Source organism: Mus caroli, unplaced genomic scaffold, assembly GCF_978045245.1.
Source record: "Mus caroli unplaced genomic scaffold, Mus_caroli_1 scaffold_5, whole genome shotgun sequence".
Lineage (NCBI taxonomy): Eukaryota > Metazoa > Chordata > Mammalia > Rodentia > Muridae > Mus > Mus caroli.
In genome coordinates, this window is record NW_028227260.1 from 40,721,190 (window position 1) to 40,746,945 (window position 25,756).

The following is a 25,756-nucleotide window of genomic DNA, read 5'->3' on the forward strand; positions in this document are numbered from 1 at the left end:
GTGATTATTGTGTGTGAAAATTTCAAGGGGAGGGAGCCTGGCTCTTACTGATCCAAATGGGCATCATTCTGCTGTCTTTGTTATTTTGCTGTGGAGACTCCTAGGCATTTGCATTTGATTATGGTTGTTGCACAGCTGTTCTGCTTTCTCTCTTGCTTGCTATTTGGTACCAAATATCATAGAAAATCAATCAAGCTATCAAAGCACCCTATTTCTAGATTCCTTCAGCCCAGTAGTCCTGTGACAACAAACTGAGGTTTATCTCTGGATCTAATTAATGTACCGATCCAATTATTGTACTGTTTGGGCTTGGTTTTCCTAAGTCAAGTCTGTGGATCTATACTGCACCTTGCTGAGTTTTAGAATGCTGCAATCAAATTGGCCAGTCAAACGGAAGGGACAAATTGTATTTAACAAAAAACAACGAAAGGAAGGGAATGCAATTTTCTCTTTCCATAGGAAGCCACTGTCTTATGTAACTACTACATTCTGGCGAATGTTGTAAGTTTTCATTATGAAGACATTCGATTTATTTGAAATCCATTAAAAAAATCAATGTGTCTATTCCACCTGAGGGTTATTTTATGCTGAAAACAAATAGCATTATTTTTCTAATATTGAAATAAGTGTTTCCACTGCTCAAATAAATGATTTATTTTAATAGAAGAAAATTGACATGTGTCTAAAGCAGTTTCATTTCTTATGATTGATTTTATTTCCCTTATATAATTTTATCTTTTTGTTTACGAATGAAGTTAAAGTTGGATTTTTTTTATTCTGCATAGCTCTTGTAATTTGGAAAAAATCTGCCTCAAACTAGTCTTTGTTGGCTTTCATACATCTGTATTGAAGACCTAAGATCTAAGTGAGACCAGAATGGAAAGCTGCATGACTGTCTAAGCTTTCTGTAGTAAGCAGATTAGAACATGCCCATGTGTTCAAGCCCTAAAGGTAACCAGGAAAAGTATGGCTCCTGCAAATCTGGCAGATACTCTACATAAGAGAACAAGGGTAAGAAGTGTATTTATTTGTTTTCATGAGAATTACATCTGTGACCTAATAATACAGAAATTGTGAAATAGAACGTGGAAGCCTAGCTTAAGGAAATTTCTCTCAATCTTGAGATCAAATCTAGTCCCAGGAGAAGGACATAAAATCTAACATGGCCTCAGAGTCAGACATGGCCTTTGTCACTTGTAATATCAGTATTGAGGAGGCTAAAGTATAAAGACCATCTTAGGCTACAAAATGAGACCTGTCATTCAGTCAGTCAACAATAAGTCAATAAATACCATTTGAAAACAATATAAAGTAGATCTGGGAACTGGAAATGAGAAACATTCAATTACACTCTCTTTTATTTTTAATTTTATTTTTTAAATTTTATATGTATGGGTATTTTGTCCACAAGTAAGTATGTATGTGCAGCATTTGAGTGTCTGGTGCCCCCTGAGGTCAGGAGAAAGTGTCAGATCCCCTGGAAATAATGTTATAGATGGTTGTAATATACCGTATCGATTCTGGGAAATAAAGCCAAGTCCTCTTTTTGAGGAAGTGTTTTTTTCACTGCTAAACCCAGCTACACTTTCTTTTAGGGCCCACCTACACTTTCTTAAAGTCTCTATCTTTCCTGGCAAAAAGAGAAGTAAATTTTTAAATCAACTGTATAACCATGGAAATAAGAAAATATACATAAATATGTTAATTTATGAAAAAGAAATAATATGATTGGTACATGAACATGAAGCATAAATGATGGGAGAAGGAAATACAATAGAAGAATTAATGATGTCACTGCTCTCAGTTACTTTTCTTCTGTGGTGAAAAAAAAAAGAGAGAGAAAAGAGAAAACATGAAACAAAGCATTTAGTTTGGAGCTTACAGTACCAAGTATTTAGAGTCCATGATAGTGAAGTAATGGCATGGTGACAGAAACAGCTGAGAGCTTACATCATGATCCTAAAATAGGAAATAGAAAGACAGTGAAAATGGCACACGCCTTTTGAAACCTTAAAGCTCACCCCCAGTGATGTACCTACCTCTAACAAGGCCACATCTCCTAATCCTTCCTAAAGAGCTGCACCAAGTCAGGACCACATATTCAAACATATCAATTCATAGAAGCTATTCTCATTCAAGTCACCATATTATTGTCAATATATTCTTTACAGAATTCTGACTTTTTAATCATAATGTATTAAACACAACCAAAATATTAAAACATCTTATAAATATTGTGATGGTTTGGATAGGAATGGTTCCCCATAAATTTATGTGTTTGAATGCTTGGCCACAGTGTGTAGCACTATTAGGGTATACCGCTGTACTGGCTAGTTTTGTGTCAACTTGACACAGGCTGGAGTTATCATGGAGAAAGGAGCTTCAGGTGAGGAAATGCCTCCATGAGATCCAGCTGTAAGGCATTTTTTCAATTAGTGATCAAGGGGGAAAGGCCCCTTGTGGGTGGGACCATCTCTGGGCTGGTAGTCTTGGTTCTATATGAGAGTAGGCTGAGCAAGCCAGGGGAAGCAAACCAGTAGTAACATCCCTCCATGGCTTCTCCATCAGCTCCTGCTTCCTGACCTGCTTGAGTTCCAGTCCTGACATCCTTTGGTGATCAACAGCAATGTGAAAAGTGTAAGTAAGCTGAATAAACTCTTTCCTCCCCAACTGCTTCTTGGTCATGATGTTTGTGCAGGAATAGAAACCCTGACTAAGACAACCCCTAATACTATTAGGGTCTTCTTGGAATAGGGGTGTAAGACACTGTGGAGGAGGGCTTTGAGGCCTCCTATGTTCAAGCTATGCCCAGTGTCTCACACAGTCTCCTTCTCCTGCTTTCAGATCAATATGTAGAATGTTCAGCTCAATGTTCTAGCTCATTGTCTGCCTGCATGACATCACGTTTCTTGCTATGATGATAATGGACTAAATCTCTGAAACTGTAAGCTAGCCTTGATTAAATGATTTCCTTTATAAGAGTTAACATGGTCATAGTGTCTCTTTACAGCAATGGAAAGACTAAGACACACACACACACACTATATATATATATATATATATATATATATATATATATATATATATATATATTTGTATTGATATAAACAACCTATAATATAACCATTTGTGGGATATGGTCATCTGGGTAAAAAGACTATGAGAACTGTTTGTGCAGTAGTCCTCATTTATTGATGGAGGATACATTACAAGAACCTCAAGGAAAGCCTGAAATTATGGAACATACCAAATAGTATACATCCATTTTTCAGTAGTATGTCCTCATATATTTTGTATCCTGATGTCTCCTTTGCATGATTCTTTGTTCTATGATGCCATTATTATTATTATCATTATTATTACTATTATTATAAATTAAGGGTTAATTGACTACAAGCATTATGATGGTACTGCAGTTGATAAATAATTTAGAAGGCTTAAGTAAGCAATAGAGGGACAAATAGTTTTATCTTCTGTGGCTATCATGGACAATGAGAAGATTCAAATTCTAGGTAAGATGAAGCATAGTGGCACAGATTTCTTCCTAGTACTCAGAACAGTACATAATTTGGAAGTTATAAAGGCCTTTCTCCAGGAGTTTTCTATTTTCTATTTTCAGAACATGGTTAGCCATGGTTAACTAAAGCTGTGAAAAGCAAAACCAACATTTTAATTTCTCTATAAAGACTAAAATAAAGTTAGAAAATATGAAGACATTTTTTTCTTGATGCCAGAAACAAGAAGAGTCCATGCTAGCTTTTTTGCTCACTGCTCTTTTTTTTTTAATTATAACATAATTATACCATTGACCCCTTCCCTTTCCTCCCTTTAAGCCCTTCTATATACCCTCCTTTCTCTACTTCAAAGTCATGGCCCTTTATTTCTTCAACTGTTTTATATGCATATATGTATATACTTATATGTTTTTATATATTTTAATATAACCTATTCAGTCTGTGTAATACTACTCATCTGTATGTTTGAGGGGGGCTTAATAATGGGTATTAAATAGCCAGTTGCTGTGCTTATTTCTCCCATGCTCAGCCCTCCTTAGTTGCCTATGGTTCTTTCTGTAGGCTTAAGGCCTCATGGACTTTCCCCACTGTTGTTTGTTTGTTTGTTTGTTTGTTTGTTTGTTTGTACCACCCTTGTTCCAGTTTAGGTGGAAACTTACCCTTTCTAAGTGGAAACAAAAATATTGCTTTCATTCTAAATGTTGTCCTGCTGTTGCTATGTATGAACTCCTAGAACTTCTCAATGCTTAATGCCAGCTTATCTTAAAATAAATAAGAGCAGTTAAAGATAAATGATACTGAATGGCTCACCTCAAATGAAGCATTAGCACAATTAGGAATTTGGACGATTTTCTCTTATTAGAGAAAAGTAAGCCAGGGAAAGCAATTTTTTTATTATTTTAAACTGTTTGTTACATTTATTTATTTAGTCTGAGCATACAGAGCATGCCTGTGTGTGTGTGTGTGTGTGTGTGTGTGTGTGTGTGTGTGTGTGTGTGTGTGAAGGTCAGAGGACAACTTTTAAGAGCCAGTTACCTCCTTCTACCTGATGGGTCTCAGGGATTGAATTTGGGTCATAGCTGGGGACAAGACTCTTTACTCCTTGAGCCATCTCACTGGTCCTGGGAAGGCAATTTAATTAAAATAATTTTGTAAAATAAAATCCAAAATAAATTTCATTTAACTCCTAACTTGGAAATAACTGAGCTCTGGGGATAGAAACAAGGAAGACATAAAGGACCAAAGGATTAAGTGGAACTACTGGGCTCTGTTCTCAACCCAGGTCTAGGGTAACTTGGGAGTCATGCAATGTTTTCTTTCAATGTCTCCAACACTCCCCCTACTCTGAGCATTTAGTAGCCTCTTTCCTTTTTGTTGTTGTTGTTGTTTCTTCTTTTGTCCTTCCTGTTTCAAATTTAACATCCTTCCTGTTACAAGGGAGCAAATGACTCATATAACTTGAGCATGTTACATTTTCAAGGGGCACTATGACTTTTACAGATTCATAAACCAAAAAATTTCAAAATGCTAATAGAAGATTTTAAGCTTCTAACACTGGATTAAAGAAATAGGCAAGAGGAGCTTACCAATACATCTTTTATCACACACTTTTGTCTGAGTCCAATCTCAACTTAGTCATAATGGCACAAATACTTTCTATCCTCAAACATGCTAAAATCTCACCCTAAGACTGGGTAGGCCAACTTGGTAATTGGGCCTTTAATCTCAAGCTACTTTGCTTACAGACATATTAAAACTTCTAGCCTAGTTACATTTACCACCATCTTTCATGTTGGGAAGTCTATCTTTGTATTAACTTCCTTTGCAATAATTAAACTCCTCTGGAAGACTGAAGGGTCATGTTTCCTGTTTGCAGATGAATAAACCTATACAAAATACAGAGTCACTATCAGCAAACAAAAGGCAGTGGCAGGAATGGCATGTGAAGCTTCTGCCTTTTTCCTTTACCAGAAAAACAATACTTTTACAACGTGAACTCAATCTTAGCTCCTCGGGATCTGCTTTTAAACCAAACCACCCAGAGCCTAAGCAACTACATTTTATTTGAAATGCCATTTGGCTTTATATCATTTGCCATAATCTCCTTCCCAACTGGCCTGATATTCTCTCTTACAGATGCTGTGGGGAAAATTCCAATGCTGAATGCAAGATTGGACCAGATGGCCTTAAAGGACCCTTCCAAATACAAGATTCTCTAATTCTCTGATTTAATTTTGATGATTCAATTTCATGACTTTGGCTATCACCAGATGAAATTATGTAGACATTCTGTCTTCCATCTGCCCTCAGATATATGTCAACTTATCTCTATCCAAATTCATCACATCAGTCAATGATTAAGCACTCATTTACATGCTATATTATACAAAGCCTTCCTAAGGGCTCTGACCCACAAATATAAGAACAGTTGGGATCAGTAGGTGTAACTGAGACAGACAATAAGGTTAGCATAGCTTGAAGACACAAGGGACTGAAATCATCTCACTAACTCCATAGGCTGATTTCAGGCCACTCACTCTGCAACCTTTTAACTGTAATTTGGTTACTCTCTTAAATTAGTTAATAGTATTAAAATCAGGGGGTTAAGCAACTCATGATAACGACCAATTACTGAGCTAGTATAAGAGTAGGAACTTCACACATACAATCTAACTGTCACAGCTACTTCCTTGGGATGGGGACTGCTATGACTGTCGTATGTTATCTACAAAAAAATATCATAATATGCTGCCTTTACATTTCCCAAAGTCAAACAGGTAGTGATAATGCTGACTTTCAAACTTAGGCGATTTGACTTTAGCCTATAAAGTCTGTTAATAAAATGTGCCACCACAAGGATGCAATTTACCTGATAGCTCCAATTTTTTCAGTCACCTTGGGTATTAGTTAGTTTTCTGTGGCTGTAGTAGAATACTGTGACCAAGAAACTCATAGAAAAAGAGTTTATTTCATTTACAGTTCCTGAGGGATAAGTGGCAATCATGGCGGGGAGGCTTGGCAGCAAGCCCCAGACATGGCAGCAAAAGCAAGAAGCTGAGAACTTAAACTCTCGACTGCAAAGGTAAAGCAAAGAGAAAGCTGAGCAAGCTGCAAATGTTGTGATTCTTTTCATCTCAAAACCCCTTCCTAGTGCCATTGTTCCTCCAGGAAGGCTAACCCCTAAACTTCCCCAAACAGTACCATCAACTAGGTACAAAGTGTTTAAATATATGAAGTTATAGAAGACCTTGTCACCTACATCCAGTTATCTCAAAAATGAAAGCTAAAGAGCAATGTATCTCTGGATAGCTTGTGTAATAGATAGAACACTTTTAATGTCATCTTGGGAATTAACATCTCTCTGCTCAAGTCATTCCATACTCAGAGCTATTCCAAACCTTCCCAAACATATCTCCTCACATCTCAAGGGAGGAGGATGTCTCTTTGACTTCACAGAGGGGGAAAACAAACCAACAAACAAAACCAGAAAAACAAAACACAAAACAAACAAAACAAAAACAAACCCCAAAAGCTCATGTCCATTAATTTTCAGATCTCTCAACAACAGCAAATATGCCAACCTACTATTTTGTGAATCCTGCCAGCACTCAAAAGCAGCCCTTCCTCCTTGACTTTGAATTCTCGCTCCTGCCTCACAATTCACTAGCAGTTACTCCTTTTCTATTCCATTTATGTTGCCTTCGTCTTTCAAGTAGATCATTCTAAAAATTTTGTTTTTGCCTTTTGAGAAAAAAAAAAAGTAGCTCTGACAGCTTTTAAATTCATGTTTCTTTTGCCTCTGCCTTAGGGTACTCAGCCTTCCCCCTAATTTTGTGTACATTCTCCTCCGACTGTCCAATTCAATCGCCTAACATCTTGACTTGAAATCACATCCTCATCACCTAGTAGGCCATCTCTCTTCTCTCTAATTACTTATAGATGGGTGAACGTCCCTGTGTCTGTTTTTATTTGCCCACTGCTTACACAGCAACCCCAAATTTAAATCACATCTCTCTCACTCTACCAAATCAGTTCTCATTAATACCAAGTACCCCCACCCCTACATAACTAAATCTCCGATCATTTCCATTCCTCTTAGGTGATCTTTAATTATATATAGCCAGACTCTGCTCACCACTCCCTTCTTCTTGTGCTACAATTAAAGTACACTTTCCTGGTTCTTCTCCTAAACTTCTGACTGCATTGTCTCTGTTTCATTTACCAGAACTTTCCTCCTACTGACCATTATGAGTTCCTCAAGATGAGTACATAGATAGGTAAATATAAATAACCACATTTCTCTCTAAATTTATTTAAAATACATGTGTCTACTTAAAGCAAAAGTGATAACAGTCTAGAGAGGTTTCTAAGGTATGTAAATGTAATACCCATGACAAGTGTAACACAAAGGACGGAGGAGGGGAGGTTAATGGACCTATGTGGTTTCAAAGCTCTACATTTTTCATGAAGTGGTTCCATATTAATTCTAAGTAAACTGAGACATTAAGCATGTAAATTGTGATCTCTGGGAAACCATTAAAACTAATTCAGAGATAAAGCTTTAAAACACCAATAGCTAAAGAAAAATGGAGTTTGAAAATATTCAAATAATCCAAAAGACATCCAGACAAAGAACAGAAGTGTCAATAACAGAGGAGACAGATAGAACACAAATGCTACAAAGGTAGTCCTAAATGTAACCATATCCATAATTATATTAAATATTCATTTTAATGAAGTCCAATTTATCAATCTTTGCCTTTAAGTATCCAGTCTCCAAGTGGTACAGCTGAGACTCACAGTCAAGATCAACACTGGAATTATATCTTTACAACTAATGCATTGCTAAGGATTCCTAGTTCTGAGTTACAGGAGATCTCAGCCATCAGCCCTGCAGAGAAGACACCATGAGAAGTCTAGAAAAGAGAAACTCCCAGACACTCCTCTAATAAAAGAAATTCCAAGAAACCCAAAAAGGCTACAGCATCGAGTTGCACTAGAGTATGCTTTTGTCCTTGGGGTTAACTTTTCTCACTGCCCCAGTGGGTGATCAGGTCTGTATTCTGATCACAATATGGAGTGTTGTCTTAGGCAGATTCAAGAGAACAGGAACTGGATGGAGCTGCTATTCGCCTAGGGCAACACCAGCCTCACTGTAATCATTGTTTCTGGAGCTATTCACACACTTTAGCTCAAGTTCAATTAGGACAGTGAGTTTCTTTCACAGCACTGACTCTACACTGATTGATTTTTGGTCGGAATCCAAATTAATCAATGAACCACATGTATATTGAAATTCCCTGCAACTTCTTGGCCTTCTTCCTCCATCCTAATGCTACCTCCTGCTACATATGCCATCTACTCCTAGCTTCCATTCTGTTAAACTAATTAACAGTCAGCCTAGGACTTCCAGTTTCTCTTTTCTCCCTAAATCCTCCAGTGACCCTGGATCTTGTTTCCATGGGAACAATTAGCATTTGGTCCTATGACTTTTCATTTGACTTCCTTACCAGTAACTTACACAGGTAATTATGACTTTTACCCTACCTTCCAAGCCCCACACACCTTTTCATAGAGAATTGATTTAAGGTCATCAAGCGCATCCATGTTGCTAAGGAACACAATAGACAGTTTTTATTCACTGTGCCCCAGCAGTATTGGCATTGCTGAGCACATTCTTTCCCCTCAGCTTCCCTTATACTTATTCTCCTGGTTTATTTTCTCCTCTGGCTGCACACTTCCAATCTGCTTTATAAGCTCCTTTTGCCTTTATCAGTCAATTAACTGTTGGTGCTTATTTGGGCAGTCTTGGAGTCTCTGCTTTTATCAACATACACAATGTTTTGACATGGTTACAATTGCTTTCTGCTGTGGCTTCAATGTGACGTCCAAAGTGAATATACTATAAATTTGATCCCCAATACAGAGATGTTAGGAGGTCAGACCTTTAAGTATTGTTAGGATATACATGATCTACTTTCACAAATATATTAAGGTCGGTATTGCTGAAGTGGGCTCTGTAAAAGGGAACACACTCCTTCCCCTTCCCCTTCCCCTTCCCCTTCTCCCCTCTCCTTCTTCTCTCTCCCTCTCCCTTCCCCTTCTCCCCTCTCCTCCTTCCCTCTCCCTCTCCTCTTCTTTTCCTCCATCCCTCCCTTCCTTCCTCCCTCCCTCTCCCTATACACATAAACATACACACATACACACACACACACACACACACACACACACACACACACACACCAATATCATAATGGATTTCCAGAAAACCCTACACTTCTAGTCTTCCTCCAATTCAATTCATTCACCTTTCACATCAGCAGCAGAGTCACCTGGGTCATATAGCATTAAGCCTTTCAGTGAGTTCCCATTGTATTAGGGGAAATTTAAAACTATATGCAAAATATTGACTGTTAGAATAAAGGAAGTCTACTATTACATGGACCTAAAACTTGCATTTGCAAATCACAACATAGGTGAATTTGAACTAACCTCAGTTTCCTTATCTGGAAAAGGAAGATAAGGACAATGAGAAGATAGGCTTTGGAGTGTGTTGTAAGCTGGTGATAAATCTGCATATGAATAAAGCACGTGGGATCCTGTCTTATAATTTAAAGACTTATCTTTTTTTATTCAACAATGGGTCAGGTAGTTTTTACAATGTGACAAAAGCTACTGTAGATAATAGCAAAAACACAATGGACACTGTTCAGGCCCCCAGGGAAACATTTTTTTCACAAACATACACTCTCCAGTTGTTCTGTTGCCCTCCCTTTATATGCTGTTTCTCCAGCTGTTTTTCTCTACTCTTGGGCATTCTCCTTTGTTTTTTCTGTCTCAGAAAACAATCTCCCCAACTCATCCCTTAGCTGTTTGACTCCTTTCTTCTAATTTTGGCTTCAAAGTCAATTCCAAAAGTGCCAGAACTAAATGGGGTTCCCTTTCTTAGTTCTCTCTAACCTTAGCTCATGTATGTTTATTTGTGTGTGTGTGTGTGTGTGTGTGTGTGTGTGTGTGTGTGTGTGTGTACATTTCAATGTTCTAAACACCAAACATTGGAATTTATAGATCAAATTTAGCAGTATTTTCTCAATGTCTCTGACACTTGTAGGCAACAAATGCCTATTTATAAAAATCAGGGAGTTAGTAAATATCACAAAGTCACTATTACCACAGATACCTTTGTCACAGAGGCATTGGTGTAGTAATTTATGTTGTGGGCACTTACACATAGACTGATTGTTACCATGTGTCTTGCATTCTATAAGCTAAAATGTCTTCGACATAGCAAATCATCAACTTGCCTAGTATACTTGAAAATAAAAACTGTGTTAACATATGCAGAAGACTTCTAGCAGCTATTACTTGAACTTGTAACTGTGCGTGCTTATTGTCTTTCTACTTTGTGATAATGGAAAGACTTTTGAATAAAGACTCACGAGAGTAATCAACACTAGTTGAAATGTTAAACAACAACAGCTATCATGTAGCCTGAGATGTTGGCATCACACCCTAAGTAGAACCCTAGCTGTACTCCATCTTATTGAAGAAATGTTTGCATAGCTCTCTCCTAAGAACAATTAATGTCATAGATCTACACACTGTTGTAAGAGAGTAATAAGCTATGCCACTCAGGAGAGTTTCAGAAATAATTACAAACATTAGTGAGCTGTCTGACCAGAAATTCACTTGGCCATCAAAGAAACATGCTAAGACCAGCAGTGATAAGTCTGCCAAAAGTTGACAAACATTCTCAGCCAAGTTCTGGCATCCATCAAGTTTCATAGCTGCAAAGATACTTCAATATTTTGAAAAAGCACTCACATATGGCAAGTTCTTCTAATGCATTTCTGGACAGTATTATAACTAAATTGTGTTATGATTCTCAAATCTTTTTCATCAAGAAAAATCTTTTCAAGTTAAACAGTAGTTAAAATAGCAAAAATTAGAGGATCCCTTCAAAATTCCCCTCCATTCTCTTGCAACCCAATGCTCCTTCAGCATAAAGTAGAAAGATAATGTTTGAGTACAAGAAACCTCTTACAGTTGAGAGAGTTGAACCTCTGTCCTGGGTAGAGATATAACATAACATTTCAGCTGGGCCCTTTCAGTCACCTTGCCAAAGGACTACCCCTAGGAAAGCTGTTTACCCTTATGCTGTGCTAAAGAGATGGAAAGGATAGTCCTTTGCTGAGATACTATGCATTCCCTTCCCAAAATTGCCACCACTATTGCAGTCCCTTACCAGGCTGCAGCCATAAAGCCTTACAAGTATGTAAAACTTGTTTTCAGAAAGGAGGTAAAATTACCTCTTTTCTCTCTTTCTTTTCTAAGCATGCTTTGTGACTTAGTTGCTTTTCTATTGCTGCATTCATACACTATCCGCAAGGTAACCTATAAAAGAAAGAGTCTATTCAGGGATTACAGTTGCAGAGGTTTACAGTCCAGGGCCACCATGGCAGAAAGTATGGCAGCATACAGGCAGGCATGGCACTGGAGCAGTACTTGAAAGATTATTTCTTGATCTACTAGCATGAAAAAGAAGAAGAAACACTGAAAATGGCACTTAGTGATAAATCTCCTCCAACAAGACCATACCTCCTAATCTTTCCCAGAACAGTTCTACCAACTGGGGACCAAACATTCAAATATACGAACCTATGGGGCTAGTATTCAAACCATTACAATTCCCTAAACAGTTTGGGTTTCCTCTACATTTGTTACTTTCTTGCTCTTTCCCAAAGCCTCCCTCAGCACCAATCACTGCTTATCTACCAGGTGACCAACCTCGATGTGAGGTAAAAATTCCCTGTGTTTTCCCCTTTCTCCTCCTCCAGACAGCAACTATGGCTTACTGGGTTCTTTTTTAATTTTTTTCCTTTAAATTCTGATAAAATTGTCCCTGACCTCTGTTTTATTCTTAAATTTTCTTATAAGTAAGACTGAGAACTCCAAGAAGGGACTTCACCTTCTTCTGTATCAGTAACTGTTCTGGAAATCAAAAATTAAACCTATAACAACACTGTTCTTAAATTATTTGCTATAGCAAGAACCCTTTAGGATCTTTCCTGAAAAGCTTTTTCATCCTTGGACAACTCATTTCCCCTCTGGAGACTTTTGTCATTCCATGTATAAGAAATAATGCTTTAAATGCATCTTTCCCAAGGTCCTACCATACCATAAAAATACATGACTCAGTACAGAAGACCTCAGCACATACAGAGTTTATGCCCCAGAATGCCAACCATCAAATCTATTCTGTTCTGTATTCCAAACACCTACAATCATAGTGATCTGAGAAGTCTTATAGGACTGTGGATAGTTTCAGAGATTTTTGAAACCACTCTGAATTGCTACAAGAAACCACAATATTCTTGTAATGTTACTACCTTTTGTTAATGATTTTGAAATTCAAGTATAATTATATCATTGGTCCCTTCCTTTTCCTGCCTTCAAATTCTCCCATATTATTTGCTCTTTCAAATTCATGGCCTCTCTTTTTATTATTTAATTGTTTGTGTATGTGTGTTCCTAAATGCGTAAATACAGCCTGTTTAGTCTGCATAATGTTACTTGTATGTGTATGTTTTTAGGATTCACCATTTGGTATTGGATAACTAATTGATTTGCTCTCCCCTAAGGAAAACTATTTCTCTTGCCATCACCATTCCTTAGCTGCAATTACTTCTTTGTGTAAGGTTGAGACATCATAAGCTTTCCCCAAACAAAATAAGCATGACTCTTGGCACTGTCTTTGTTCATAGACATGTTGGTAAGACTTTTATGGGTATAGCTTCTGACATGGTACCTATGAACCACAATGACCAGAATGACACAGTAATGTTGAGGATCTAGTAGTGGCACAAATACCTAGACAATAACCAACAACTCTTTAATTAGATTTAAGGCCTATTCAATAAGAGGCAAACCATGCCTATTAGAAACCTAACAAACTAGCCAGGGTAGTGAAGTCATGGGTATTGAAAGAGAACCTACAACCACCACTCTATTAAACCAACAAAATCCATAGCTACATTCCTAATGTCTGTCTATTTTCCCACAGATAAGGGTAATCCTCATGATTACAAGAAAACTCTTTTTTTTTTTTTCACAACATGAGACCATTACAGAAAAAAACACAACCAATAAAAAGCAGAGTTGTGAAATTCAGTGCCCACAGACATATCTACAATATAATTCTGAAATCTAAGGCTCAGGGGTTATTTCAGAAGAGGGCATGGAAAGACCTTAAGAGCCAGAAGATCAGGATATTTGCTGTCATTAGTTGTTTGTTGCTTGTTCTTTTACCTTTGAGTTTCAGTATGACAACAGTTTTGCCTTCAAAGAGGAGGGCCCAGAGTGTTCTTCTAGGCTTTGTTGTTTGTTTTGTTTTGTTTTGTTTTGTTTTGTTTTGTTTTGTTTTGTTTTGTTTCTGTTCCATTTCAACTATTGTAGACCTCCTTTGAGAACCTGAATTTGGCAAAAGCTTGTATGTTTTCATTTTTCAAAGCTTAACTTTTACTGGCTTTTCCAAATCAAAGCTACAAATGTTCAGTATAGGACCATCTAAATGATGCTAGTACTATAATTCCCTGAAACCTTTGATTATATAAAGATTTTTAAATGTGTTATTTAAAAATAGCAGTGAAACATTTACTAATAAAAAAGATTAGCCTGATGTGTCACAAAATTGCTTATTGCCAATTGCTATCCTAATAGCTCTGACACATAAAGTCACAAAGGGAAGCTGTGTGGTGAGTTACTTCCAATTCTTTTTAGAATTCCTATAAAAATTACCACATCTGAAACAAAATATCAAACTTTACCTGGAACTCTTTTCTTACTACACTTTTTCACTAGATAAAAAATATGAAGTATTTCATATATACTGTAGGATTCCGCAAGTATCTTACAATGGGTTGCTCTGTGATCAAGAAAAGACCCCAAAAGAAGTGTGAGATGACAAGTTTTGGATTGGAGGTATCAATACTATAGCTGAATGCAATGGTGTTGCATCTTGGTAAGTACAAAGCTAAAAACAATCACAACTAAGAAATAAAACAGTAAAGAATAATTTATTAGAACCTCAGTAGGAAAGAAGAGCAAGGAAGTTATTTCCAAAATAATGACCTTCCCAGACAAAGGAATCCTAGAGATTTTATGTCTATATATTGTCAAGTGAAAGCACTTTAAGGATGGGCATATTTCTGAGCATATTCAGTCAGTTAAGGAACATATTTCTGAGCATCCTAGGTTTAAGTTCATGATTCAAGAACAAGACTGTGAAAATGCTTTTTGTCATACTTAGCTCATGGTCATGCCACACATGTTCAAAAGTGACTTATACAGTTTCTATATTAACGTTGGCAAACAGGAACTCCTATAAGTATGTTCAGTTCTATACAGTAGGTTTTAGCTGAAAATTGAGGATACTTTGAAGATATATTAATGTAGGAATTTGTCCCAAAATGTTATTGTTTTTCTTAATCACATCCTGGCCCTAACAAGTATAGTAGCTATATGTTATATGTAGATACTTGTGTTGACTAATTTTATGTTGGCTTGACATAAGCTAGAGTCATTTTGGAAGAGGGATCTTCAATGAAACAATGTTCTAAACACATTGGCTTGCGGGCAAGCCTGTGGTGCATTTTCTTGACTGATGATTGATGTAGAAGGGCCCAGCTCACTGTATACAATTCCATCCCTGGACAATTGGTCATGGATGCTATAAGAAATCAGCCTAAGCAAGCCACAATGAATAAGCCAGTAAACATAAACAATGTTCTTTCATGGCTTCTGATGCAATTACTGCTTCCAAGTTATTGCCCTGATTCCCTAGATGATGAACTGACTACAAGCTATAAGGTGAAAGAAACCCTTTCCTCCCCAAGTTGCTTTTGTCATGGTGTTTTCACAGTACTAGAAACAAAACTGTGGCAACTAGAGAGGAGAATGGGGAAGGAAGTTGACTCAGATACAGAGAATCAAGGAAAATGATAAAATGTCAACATGGTAGTATGGACAAAATGGATAAATTTAGAAAGGAATCATCTTGTAGCCATCATAGTAAGGATGGGCATAGGAAGGAATTTTTAATTGATATTAGATGTAGAGTGACCATAAAAGCTATTTTCATGGTTGTAATTGGCTCCCCTATACTTTATTCACTGACTTCAAGGAGATAATAGTACACCATGAGTAAAATATGGCAGTTTTGACCAGCTCATTAAAATTACACTTCTCAGGGTTTGTGAGGTGGTTCAACATGTAAATGAGCCTCCCACCAAGCCTAACCACCTAAGTTCCACCTCTACATCCCATGTGATGGGAAGAGAAAATCTACTTTCAAAAGTTACACTATTCCTTCCATTTGCACAACCATGAGAGGTAGTGCCCCTACATGTTTCTCTGGGTGTGTTTTTCTGACATAGAAATGTTCGTTCTGAACAATAGAGCCTCACTTGATTCTAGATACTGGAAACATCAGAGAAGCCAACTGAAGTATATTCCACAAAGAAACGAACAACAATTAGATGTTTAAAAAAAATGCTGGTATGTATTAGGGTTAATAGTCACCCTAATTTTGAATGAAAAGTGGAGCTCCTTAAAATGCTTTGCTTATAAAACAACTTATTAGAAAAAGCTTTTTACTCAAGTGCATTTGTTTTCCTTGCTGTAGAAAGAAAACTAAGGTTAAGAAAACCTAAAAGATGAAAGAAGACCAAAGATACATGATAAATAAGTAAATAAATAAATGCTGTTGGTGGACATTAATGAATCAATTGACAAAATTAAAAGGTAGATCATAAATTAGATAAAAGTGGGGACAGGCGGGAGCCACAGAGCCACTGAGGCAGCACCCTTTTGGGGCCGCAGACATCCAGCACCCTCCCAGCCGGAGGACAGTGGTCCACCCTGCAGGGAGCGCCATCTTGGCTCTGGGGATCCACCGAACTTAGTCTGCACAGGTGAGAGTGAGGACCACAAAGGCAGACAGCTTCTGGGACAGGCGGGAGCCACAGAGCCGCTGAGGCAGCACCCTTTTGGGGCTGCAGATATCCGGCACCCTCCCAGCTGGAAGACAGTGGTCTGCCCTGCACAGGAGCCCTCTGCCTCAGGAGCAGGGAGCACATCTTGGATCCAGGACTCCACCGAACTTAGGAACTTAGGATGCACAGCTGAGAGTGTGCACCACAGAAGCTGACAGCTTCTGTGACCTGCCAAAGCAACACAGCATCTGGGAAAGGTCCTGTTTTCGGCCTTCTTCTTCGGCCAGGAGGAGGTCCAAACGCCAGATATCTGTATACCTTCCCTTTAAAAGAGGAAAGCTTGTCAGCAGGGAGTGCCCTAACCACTGAAACTCAGAGGAGAGAGTCTGTCTCCCAGGTCTGCTGACAGACAGTACTCAGAATCACCAGAAGAACAACCTCTGAACAGAGACAACTATAACAACTCCAGAGATTACCAGATGGAGAAAGGTAAACATAAGAATCTTACTAACAGAAACCAAGACCACTCACCATCATCAGAACCCAGCACTCCCACTTCGCCCAGTCCAGGGCACCCCAACACACCTGAAAAGCTAGACCTGGATTTAAAAGCATATCTCATGATGATGGTAGAGGACATCAAGAAGGACTTTAATAACACACTGAAAGAACTACAGGAGAACATGGCTAAAGAGTTATAAGTCCTTAAAGAAAAACAGGAAAACACATCCAATCAGATGATGGAAATGAACAAAACCATACTAGACCTAAAAAGGGAAGTAGACACAATAAAGAAAACACAAAATGAGGCAACACTGGAGATAGAAACCCTAGGAAAGAAATCTGGAAACATAGATGCGAGCATCAGCAACAGAATACAAGAGATGGAAGAGAGAATCTCAGGTGCAGAAGATTCCATAGAGAACATCGGCACAACAATCAAGGAAAATAGAAAATGCAAAAAGATCCTAACTCAAAACATCCAGGAAATACAGGACACAATGAGAAGACCAAACCTACAGATAATAGGAGTGGATGAGAATGAATATTTTCAACTCAAAGGACCAGCAAACATCTTCAACAAAATTATAGAAGAAAACTTTCCAAATCTAAAGAAAGAGATGCCCATGAACATACAAGAAGCCTACAGAACTCCAAATAGGAAGGACCAGAAAAGAAATACCTCCCAACACATAATAATCAGAACAACAAATGCACTAAATAAAGATAGAATACTAAAAGCAGTAAGAGAAAAAGGCCACGTAACATATAAAGGCAAGCCTATCAGAATTACACCAGATTTTTCACCAGAGACTATGAAAGCCAGAAGATCCTGGACAGAAGTTATACAGACACTAAAAGAACACAAATTCCAGCCCAGGCTACTATACACAGCCAAACTCTCAATTAACATAGATGGAGAAACCAAAGTATTCCACAACAAAACCAAATTCACACATTATCTCTCCAGGAATCCCGCCCTTCAAAGGATAATAACAGAAAAAAACCAATACAAGAACGGGAACCACGCCCTAGAAACAACAAGAAGGTAATCCCTCAACAAACCTAAAAGAAGACAGCCACAAGAACAGAATGCCAACTTTAACAACAAAAATAACAGGAAAGAACAATTACTTTTCCTTAATATCTCTTAATATCAATGGACTCAACTCCCCGATAAAAGACATAGACTAACAAATTGGCTACACAAACAAGACCCAACATTTTGCTGCTTACAGGAAACTCATCTCAGAGAAAAAGATAGACACTACCTCAGAATGAAAGGCTGGAAAACAATTTTCCAAGCAAATGGTATGAAGAAACAAGCTGGAGTAGCCATTCTAATATCTGATAAGATTGACTTCCAACCCAAAGTCATCAAAAAAGACAGGGAGGGGCACTTCTACTCATCAAAGGTAAAATCCTCCAAGAGGAACTATCAATCCTGAATATCTATGCTCCAAATACAAAGGCAGCCTCATTCATTAAAGAAACTTTAGTAAATCTCAAAGCACACATTGCACCTCATACAATAATAGTGGGAGACTTCAACACACCACTTTCACCAATGGACAGATCATGGAAACAGAAACTAAACAGGGACACAGTGAAATTAACAGAAGTTATGAATCAAATGGATCTGGCAGATATCTACAGAACATTTTACCCTAAAAAAAAAAGGATATACCTTCTTCTCAGCACCTCATGGTACCTTCTCAAAATTGACCACGTAATTGGTCACAAAACAGGCCTCAACATATACAAAAATATTGAAATTGTCCCATGCATCCTATCAGATCACCATGGACTAAGGCTGATCCTCAATAACAAAATAAATAATAGAAAGCCAACATTCACGTGGAAATTGAACAACACTCTTCTCAATGATACCTTGGTCAAGGAAGGAATAAAGAAAGAAATTAAGGACTTTTTAGAGTTCAATGAAAATGAAGCCACAACATACCCAAACTTATGGGACGCAATGAAAGCATTTCTAAGAGGAAAACTCATAGCTCTGAGTGCCTCCAAAAAGAAACTAGAGAGAGCACACATTAGCAGCTTGACGACACACCTAAAAGCACTAGAACAAAAGGAAGCAAATTCACCCAAGAGGAGTAGATGGCAGGAAATAATCAAACTCAGGGGCGAAATCAATCAAGTGGAAACAAGAAGAACTATTCAAAGAATCAACCAATCAAGGAGCTTGTTCTTTGAGAAAATCAACAAGATAGATAAACCCTTAGCCAGACTCACTAGAGGGCACAGGGAAAGCATCCTAATTAACAAAATCAGAAATGAAAAAGGAGACATAACAACAGATCCTGAAGACATCCAAAACACCATCAGATCCTTCTACAAAAGGCTATACTCAACAAAACTGGAGAACCTGGATGAAATGGAGAAGTTCCTAGACAGATACCAGGTACCAAAGTTGAATCAAGATCAGGTTAATGATCTAAACAGCCCTATATCCCCCAAAGAAATAGAAGCAGTCATTAATAGTCTCCCAACCAAAAAAAGCCCAGGACCAGATGGGTTTTGTGCAGAGTTCTATCAGACCTTCAAAGAAGATCTAATCCCAGTTCTTCACAAACTATTCCACAAAATAGAAACAGAAGGTACTCTACCCAACTCATTCTATGAAGCCACAATTACTCTGATACCTAAACCACAAAAAGACCCAACAAAGATAGAAAACTTCAGACCAATATCCCTTATGAATATTGACGCAAAAATCCTCAATAAAGTTCTTGCTAACCGAATCCAAGAACACATCAAAACAATCATCCATCCTGACCAAGTAGGTTTCATCCCAGGGATGCAGGGATGGTTCAATATATGGATATCCATCAACGTATTCCAGTATATAAACAAACTCAAAGACAAAAACCACATGGTCATCTCGTTAGATGCGGAAAAAGCATTTGACAAGATCCAACACCCATTCATGATAAAAGTCTTGGAAAGATCAGGAATTCAAGGTCCATACCTCAACATGATAAAAGCAATCTACAGCAAACCAGTAGCCAACATCAAAGTAAATGGTGAGAAGCTTGAAGCAATCCCTCTAAAATCAGGGACTAGACAAGGCTGTCCACTTTTTCCATACCTATTCAACATTGTACTTGAAGTCCTAGCCAGAGCAATTCGACAACAAAAGGAGATCAAAGGGATACAAATTGGAAAAGATGAAGTCAAAATATCACTTTTTGCAGATGATATGATAGTATATATAAGTGACCCTAAAAATTCCACCAGAGAACTCCTAAACCTGATAAACAGCTTCGGTGAAGTAGCTGGATATAAAATTAACTCAAACAAATCAATGGCCTTTCTCTACACAAAGAATAAACAGGCTGAGAAAGAAATTAGGGAAACTACACCCTCCTCAATAGTCACAAATAATATAAAATATCTTGGCGTGACTCTAACTAAGGAAGTGAAAGATCTGTGTAATAAAAACTTCAAGTCTCTGAAGAAAGAAATTCTAGAAGATCTCAGAAGATGGAAAGATCTCCCATGCTCATGGATTGGCAGGATCAACATTTTAAAAATGGCTATCTTGCCAAAAGCAATCTACAGATTCAATGCAATCCCCATCAAAATTCCAACTCAATTCTTCAACGAATTAGAAAGTGCAATCTGCAAATTCATCTGGAATAACAAAAAACCTAGGATAGCAAAAACTCTTCTCAAGGATAAAAGAACCTCTGGTGGAATCACCATGCCGGACCTAAAGCTCTACTATAGAGCAATTGTGATAAATACTGCATGGTACTGGTATAGTGACAGACAAATAGACCAATGGAATAGAATTGAAGACCCAGAAATGAACCCACACACCTATGGTTACTTGATCTTCGACAAGGGAGCTAAAAACATCCAGTGGAAGAAAGACAGCATTTTCAACAAATGGTGCTGGCACAACTGGTTGTTAACATGTAGAAGAATGCGAATCGATCCATTCCTATCTCCTTGTACTAAGGTCAAGTCTAAGTGGATCAAGGAACTTCACATAAAACCAGAGACACTGAAACTTATAGAGGAGAAAGTGGGGAAAAGCCTTGAAGATATGGGCACAGGGGAAAAATTCCTGAATAGAACAGTGATGGCTTGTGCTGTAAGATCGAGAATTGACAAGTGGGACCTCATGAAACTACAAAGCTTCTGCAAGGCTAAAGACACCATCAATAAGACAAAAAAACCACCAACAGATTGGGAAAGGATCTTCACCTATCCTAAATCAGATAAGGGACTAATATCCAATATATATAAAGAACTCAAGAAGGTGGACTCCAGAAAGTCAAATAACCCCATTAAAAAATGGGGCTCAGAACTGAACAAAGAATTCTCACCTGAGGAATACCGAATGGCAGAGAAACACCTGAAAAAATGTTCAACATCCTTAATCATCAGGGAAATGCAAATCAAAACAACCCTGAGATTCCACCTCACACCAGTCAGAATGGCTAAGATCAAAAATTCAGGTGACAGCAGATGCTGGCGAGGATGTGGAGAAAGAGGAACACTCCTCTATTGTTGGTGGGATTGCAAGCTTGTACAACCACTCTGGAAATCAGTCTGGCGGTTCCTCAGAAAATTGGACATAGTACTACCGGAGGATCCAGCAATACCTCTCCTGGGCATATATCCAGAAGATGTCCCAACCGGTAAAAAGGACACATGCTCCACTATGTTCATAGCAGCCTTATTTATAATAGCCAGAAGCTGGAAAGAACCCAGATGTCCCTCAACAGAGGAATGGATACAGAAATTATGGTACATTTACACAATGGAGTACTACTCAGCTATTAAAAAGAATGAATTTATGAAATTCCTAGCCAAATGGATGGACCTGGAGGGCATCATCTTGAGTGAAATAACACAATCACAAAAGAACTCATACAATATGTATTCATTGATAAGTGGATATTAGCCCAAAACTTAGGATACCGAAGATATAAGATACAATTTGATAAACGCATGAAACTCAAGAAGAATGAAGACCAAAGTGTGGACACTGTGCACCTTCTTAGAATTGGGAACAAAACTCCCAGGGAAGGAGTTACAGAGACAAAGTTCGTAGCTGTGATGAAAGGATGGACCATTTAGAGACTGCTGTATCCAGGGATCCGTCCCATAATCAGCTTCTAAATGCTGACACCATTCAATACACTAGCAAGATTTTGCTGAAAGGACCCAAATATAGCTGTCTCTTGTGAGACGATGCCGGGGCCTAGCAAACACAGGAGTGGATGTTCACAGTCAGCTATTGGATGTATCACAGGGCTCCCAATGGAGAAGCTAGAGAAAGTACCCAAGGAGCTAAAGGGATCTGCAACCCTATTGTTGGAACAACATGATGTACTAACCAGAACCCCGGAACTCTTGTCTCTAGTTGCATATGTATCGAAAGATGGCCTAGTCGGCCATCATTGGAAAGAGAGGCCCATTGGACTTGCAAACTTTATATGCCCCAATATAGGGGAATGCCAGGGCCAAAAGAATGGGAATGGGTGGGTAGGGAAGTGGGGGGCGCTATGGGGGACTTTAGGGATAGCATTGGAAATGTAATTGAGGAAAATATGCAATAAAAATATTAAAAATCAAAAAAAAAATTCAGGTGACAGTATATGCTGGCAAGGATGTGGAGAAAGAGGAACACTCCTCCATTGTTGGTGGGATTGCAAGCTTGTACAACCCCTCTGGAAATCAGTCTGGCGGTTCCTCAGAAAATTGGGCATAGTACTACAGGAGGATCCAGCAATACCTCTCCTGGGCATATATCCAGAATATGTACCAACCGGTAATTAGGACCCATGCTCCACTATGTTCATAGCAGCCCTATTTATAATAGCCAGAAGCTGGAAAGAACCCAGATGTCCCTCAACAGAGGAATGGATACAGAAATTATGGTACATTTACACAATGGAGTACTACTCAGCTATTAAAAAGTATGAATTTATTAAATTCCTAGCCAAATGGATGGACCTGGAGTGCATCATCTTGAGTGAGGTAACACAATCACAAAGGAACTCACACAATATGTATTCACTGATAAGTGGATATTAGCCCAAAACTTAGGATACCCAAGATATAAGATACAATTTGCTAAACGCATGAAACTCAAGAAGAATGAAGACCAAAATGTGGACAATATGCCCCTTCTTAGAATTGGGAACAAAAGACCCATGGAAGGAGTTACAGAGACAAAGTTTCGAACTGTGATGAAAGGATGGACCATCTAGAGACTGCCGTATCCAGGGATCCATCCCATAATCAGCTTCCAAACGCTGACACCATTGCATACACCTGCAAGATTTTGCTGAAAGGACCCAAATATAGCTGTCTCTTGTGAGACTATGCCGGGGCCTAGCAAACACAGGAGTGGATGCTCACAGTCAGCTATTGGATGTATCACAGGGCTCCCAATGGAGAAGCTAGAGAAAGTACCCAAGGAGCTAAAGGGATCTGCAACCCTATAGTTGGAACAACATGATGAACTAACCAGTACCCTCCCGGAGCTCTTGTCTCTAGCTGCATATGTATGGAAAGATGGCCTAGTCGGCCATCACTGGAAAGAGAGGCCCATTGGACTTGCAAACTATATATGCCCCAATATAGGGGAATGCCAGGGCCAAAAGAATGGGAATGGGTGGGTAGGGAAGTGGGGGGCAGTATGGGGGACTTTTGGGATAGCATTGGAAATGTAATTGAGGAAAATATGTAATAAAAATATTAAAAATTAAAAAAACAAATAATCAAATATTATTAATAATAATTAATCAATAATGTCTTGTCTGGTGAAAACTGGAGTCAAAAACTTTAAATGTATACCTCTACCATTTCACTATCTTTATTTCTTTCAGAAAACAGTTTATGATAGTAATGCAGATGCAAGAGCCAAAAAAGAGTCAAATGTGGTGGCAAATAAAATCAATCATAATTCTAAAAAAAAAAAAAAAAAATTAGATAAAAGTACTTTATCAATATTAAATTTCCTGAAATTGTATGGTTATATGAATGAATTTCCTCTTCTAGGGAAAAATATTTTGAATAATAAAAAGGATAATAGGACGTACTCTCAAATAATTCTTTTAAAAATGTTCCTATGTTAGTCATCAGGGAAAGACAAATCAAACCAACCCTGAGATTCCATCTCACACTAGTCAGAATGCCTAAAATAAAACACTCAGGTGACAGCAGATGCTGGCGAGGATGTGGAGAAAGAGAAACACTCCTCCATTGCTGGTGGAATTATGAGCTAGTACAACCACTCTGGAAATCCGTTTGGCAGTTCCTCAGAAAATTGGACATAGTTCTACCTGAGGACCCAGCAATACCACTCCTGGGCATATACCCAGAAGATGCTTCAACATGTAATAAGGATACATGTTCCACTATGTTCATAGCAGCCTTATTTATAATAGCCAGAAGCTGGAAAGAACCCAGATGCCTTTCAACAGAGGAGTGGATATAGAAAATGTGGTACATTTACACAATGGAATACTACTCACCTACTAAGAACAATGACTTCAGAAAATTCATAGGCAAATGGATGGATCTAGAAAATATTGTTCTGAGTGAAATAACTCAGTCACAAAAGAACACACATGTATATGCTTACTAGTAGGTAGATATTAGGCAAAGAGCATGGTATACCCATGATACAACTCACAGACCACATGTAGTTCAAGAGGAAGGAAAACCAAAGAGTGGATACTTCGGTCCTACTTAGAAGGGGGAACAATATAATCAAGGGAAGTAGTAGGTGGGAGGGACTTGGGAGGAAGAAAGAAGGGGGAAGGGGAAAAGAAGGGCAGAATCAGGTATGGGAAGAAATGGAGGAGATGTACAAAGGGTCAGGAAATTGAACAGAGATGTGTAGTAATAGGGGATGGGGAACTTGGGGGTAGCAACTAGAAAGTCCCAGATGCCAGGTAAGCAAGAGCCTCCCAAGACCCCAAGGGGATGACATTAGCTGAAATATCCCACAAAGGGGAGGGAGAAGCTGTCAAAACCATATCCAGAAGTTAGGCATGCCCCCCCCAGTTGAGGGTTGGGGCCACCCACCCATCTTCAAAATTTTAACCCAGAATTACCCCTGTCTAAAGGAAATACAGAGACAAAGACTGGAGCAGAGACTGAAGGAAGGCCATCCAGAGACTACCACATGCAGACACCAAACCCAGACACTATTGCTGATGCCAAGAAGTGCTTGCTGACAGAAGCCTGATACACCTATCTCCCAAGAGGCTCTGCCAGATCCTGACCAATACAGATGCGGATACCCACAGCCAACCATCAGGCTGAGCACAGGCACCCCAATGGAGGATCTAGGGAAAGGCCTGAAGGAGCTGAAGGGCCCCTATCTAGAATCAATGTGAGGGGAGGCCCTTGGTCCTGTGAAGGCTTGATGCCCCAGTGTAGAGGAATACTGGGGCAGTGAGGCTGGAGTGGGTAGGTGGGTGGGGGAGCATCCTCATAGAAGCAGGGTAATTGGAGGAGATAGGATAGAGAGGTTGCAGTGGAGAAACCCGGAAAGGGGATAACATTTGAAATGTAAACAAATAAAATATCCAATTAAAAAAATGTTCCTACAAATGTTTATAGGAACAAATACATATATAGAGAGAGAGATCTTTGTATAAATATTCACCAGCCTTTCTTTAAGAGGGAGAAAAATAAACGAATATGAGACAAATGTGATATTAAACATTTGTGAAGCAGGAAGTTAGGCAAAGTGTG